Consider the following 4,400-nt stretch of genomic DNA (forward strand, 5'->3'; position numbering starts at 1 on the left):
CAGACTGTTCCACCAGTGCTCATGTCTGAGTGTAAATATGAGTGCTAGAACAGTGACTGCTGGAGACTGGTACCTCTATGTGTAAACTGTTATGTGGTAACTGAGAGCGTAAGCTGCAAAAGTTCACCAATTACCAGACAGGAGATACAACAGGACATTGCTGCCAAGAGAAGTGTCCATGTATATGGCACAAACTATCCAGAGTGAAGGAAGAGCTGCTGACCGTTCCACCAGTGCTGATGTCTGAATGTAAATATGAGTGCTAGACCAGTGACTGCTGGAGACTGGTACCTCTGTGTTGGAGACTGTTATGTGGTAACTGAGAGCATAAGCTGCATGAGTTCACCAATTACCAGACAAGAGACATGGCAGGACAATGCTGCCAAGAGAAGTGTCCATGTATATGGCACAAACTATCCAGAGTGAAGTAAGAGCTGCTGAAGTGATTGCCAGCAAACTGGCACTAGAACAAATAAGCTTTGCTTTATACTATCTATCTGTGTCTAAATGTGCTGCCTAAAAATCAGAATACTGCAACCATTGAGCACACTGCGTCTTATTGCGCACGTTTGTTGTTGGTATCCCTAAGTGGGGACATCTTCAAGAAGACCAATTCGCCTCTCTCCGAAAGAGGTCAGCTGACCACCACGTTGCTGAATTGTAGACATCGCTCATCTGTTCTGCCACCAACCACAGCTGGCCTTCATACTCCGCTGAGTGAAGAACGCTGAATAGGATGAAGTGTGTCGGGGAATATTGGAAGAGGTGGTTGCACAATGCGGAGGACTGGATGGCAAACTTCATAGGGACAGTTGAGCAGGGAGGTCATTATTATATAGAGGAAACTTTTGGGAGCCTTATACTTATGTTCTCATCACTTGTATGATCTCAAAGAATTCCTTTAATAGTCAGGCACTGTCAGAGCGAAGTGGGAGTTGTGGTTTTTCCACAGATGGTTTCCAGAGCTCCTCCGTCTTAGAGTTTACTGTTTGTGTAACATTTCTAACATTCTCTGCTGGGGAGATCTGGAGATGCAGAATGTTCTAGTGCCTTACACCATGATGCCGTGCCCAACCTTCTTTTTTTATCTACCATGAGTACACAAGCAGATAATGCCATGACTGAGCCTTATAGTCGAGAAAACGTTTCCCCAGTTGTAACATTCGTTACCAAATGTGTCAGCAGAATTGTTCATCTAGAGCTTTGTGCACAATGCCAGATGTATGCTGGAATGTTGTAAAGCCACATCTTTAGCGTAGTGGGAGAGGGTGCAGAAATATTAGGTGACATGTGGGTGGCCATTGTTTTTGTGGGCGTTACAAAAAAGATTTCTGCCACCTATGGCATTATTATACGTTGCACATGGTAGATAGAAGCTTTGTTACAGATTTTACATTGGGACCCAAGTTATGCGTTTGAAAAAAAACATAATTTCTGAAACTTGGAACATTCACTAGCAGTGATGAGGGAGCACCGCCATGCTCGGCACTCGTTAGCAGCAGTTGGATTCTCGGATGAGCACGAATCGAGCATCCAATGGAAGTCCTCTTACAGTGAAAAAATAAATAAATAAATATATATATATATATATATATATATATGCATGTATGTATATATATGTATATATATATATATATATATATATATATATATATATATACATACATATAATCAGTGCTGGCCAAAAGTATTGGCACCCCTGCATTTCTGTCAGAGAATACTCAGTTTCTTCTTGAAGATGATTGCAATCACAAATTCTTTGGTATTATTATCTTCATTTAATTTGTCTTCAATGAAAAAAAAGAAAAAAATTTGTCATAAAGCCAAATTGGATATAATTCCACACCAAACATAAAAATGGGGGTGGACAAAAGTATTGTCACTGTTTGAAAAATCATGTGATGCTTCTCTAACTTGTGTAATTAACAGCACCTGTAACTTACCTGTGGCACCTAACAGGTGTTGGCAATAATAAATCACACTTGCAGCAGGTGACATGGAGTAAAGTTGACTCAGCCTCTGTCCTGTGTCCTTGTGTGCACCACATTGAGCATGGAGAAAAGAAAGAAGACCAAAGAACTGTCTGAAGACTTGAGAACCCAAATTGTGAGGAAGCATGAGCAATCTCAAGGCTACAAGTCCATCTCCAAAGACCTGAAAGTTCCTGTGTCTACGGTGCGCAGTGTTATCAAGAAGTGTAAAGCCCATGGCACTGTGGCTAACCTCCCTAGATGTGGAAGGAAAAGAAAAATTGACGAGAGATTTCAACACAAGATTGTGCAGATGGTGGATAAAGAACCTCGACTAACATCCAAACAAGTTCAAGCTGCCCTGCAGTCTGAGGGTACAACAGTGTCAACCCGTACTATCCGTCGGCGTCTGAATGAAAAGGGACTGTATGGTAGGATACCAAGGAAGACCCCACTTCTTACCCCGAGACATAAAAAAGCCAGGCTGGAGTTTGCCAAAACTTACCTGAGAAAGCCTAAAACGTTTTGGAAGAATGTTCTCTGGTCAGATGAGACAAAAGTAGAGCTTTTTGGGAAAAGCCATCAACATAGAGTTTACAGGAAAAAAAAGAGGCATTCAAAGAAAAGAACACAGTCCCTACAGTCAAACATGGTGGAGGTTCACTGATGTTTTGGGGTTGCTTTGCTGCCTCTGGCACTGGACTGCTTGACCGTGTGCATGGCATTATGAAGTCTGAAGACTACCAACAAATTTTGCAACATAATGTAGGGCCCAGTGTGAGAAAGCTGGGTTTTCCTCAGAGGACTAGAAAATGGTTTGATAGAAAGCACTGGAGACTACTAAAGTGGCCAGCAATGAGTCCAGACCTGAACCCCATAGAACACCTGTGGAGAGATCTCACAATGGCAGTTTGGAGAAGGCCCCCTTCACATCTCAGGGACCTGGAGCAGTTTGCCAAAGAAGAATGGTCTAAAATTACTGCAGAGCATTGTAAGACGCTCATTGATGGTTACCGGAAGCGGTTGTGCGCAGTTATTTTGGCTAAAGGTTGTGCAATCAAGTATTAGGCTAAAGGCCACTTTACACGCTGCGATATCGGTACCGATATCGCCAGTGTGGGTACCCGCCCCCATCTGTTGCGCGACACGGGCGAATCGCTGCCCGTGCCGCACAACATCGCCCAGACCCGTCACACATACCTGCCCGGCGACGTCGCTGTGACCGGCGAACCACCTTCTTTCTAAGGGGGCAGTCCGTGCGGCGTCACAGCGACGTCACTGAGCGGCCGCCCAATAGCAGTGGAGGGGCAGAGCTGAGCGGGACGTAACATCCCGCCCTCCTCCTTCCTTCCGCATTGTGGCCGGGAGGCAGGTAAGGTGAGCATCCTCGTTCCTGCGGCGTCACACGGAGCGATGTGTGCTGCCGCAGGAACGAGGAACAACCTCGTTACTGCTGCAGTAACGACTTTTGAGAATGGACCCCCATGTCACCGATGAGCGATTTTGCACGTTTTTGCAACGATGCAAAATCGCTCATCGGTGTCACACGCAACAGCATCGCTACTGCGGCCGGATGTGCGTCACCAATTCCGTGACCCCAACGAGTTCGCATTAGCGATGTCGTAGCGTGTAAAGCCCCTTAAGGGTGCCAATACTTTTGTCTGGCCCATTTTTGGAGTTTTGTGTGAAATGATCAATGATTTGATTTTTGTTTCATTCTCTTTTTTGTGTTTTTTCATTGCAAGCAAAATAAATGAAGATAATCGCAAAGAATTTGTGATTGCAATCATTGTCAGGAAGAAACTGAGTATTATCTAACAGAATTGCAGGGGTGCCAATACTTTTGGCCAGCACTGTATATATATATATATATATATGCTTTATAGGTCTGCGATCGCTCCAGAAGATATATCTGCTCTATTTGGAAGTCAATGGAATACTGCAGCCCATGATTGGCTGAATTGGACTGAGGCCTAGAAGATAGGCATCCAATAATGAGCTCTCCTAGTTATCTGACCACTGCAGCCAATCATTCCTAAAAAAAAAAAAAGTATTTGGCTGTTAGATATCCCTTTAATGTTGTGTTCCTACCCTTTATGCCCCACCAGAACATTCAAATTAGGATCTTAGGAAGAACAAGTTGTATTTCACTGTCGAGCAACCTCTTTAATGTTGTGTTCCTAGCACCAATGCCCATCAGACCCCTCACACAACGGTCTTAGGTTTACGAACCAGCAAAATGACGATATTCATTCAACATTGCACTTTCAAGGCTTTATTTTCATATAATAATAGTTTAAGGCCTAAGAAAAGACCCCATGGCGGTCCCTCAACAACGCAAAATAGCATAAATATATTAATATATTCTCACTATATATATATATATATATATATATATATATATATATATATACACAGTGCCTACAAGTA

The sequence above is a fragment of the Anomaloglossus baeobatrachus genome, chromosome 7, assembly GCF_048569485.1.
Source record: "Anomaloglossus baeobatrachus isolate aAnoBae1 chromosome 7, aAnoBae1.hap1, whole genome shotgun sequence".
NCBI lineage: Eukaryota > Metazoa > Chordata > Amphibia > Anura > Aromobatidae > Anomaloglossus > Anomaloglossus baeobatrachus.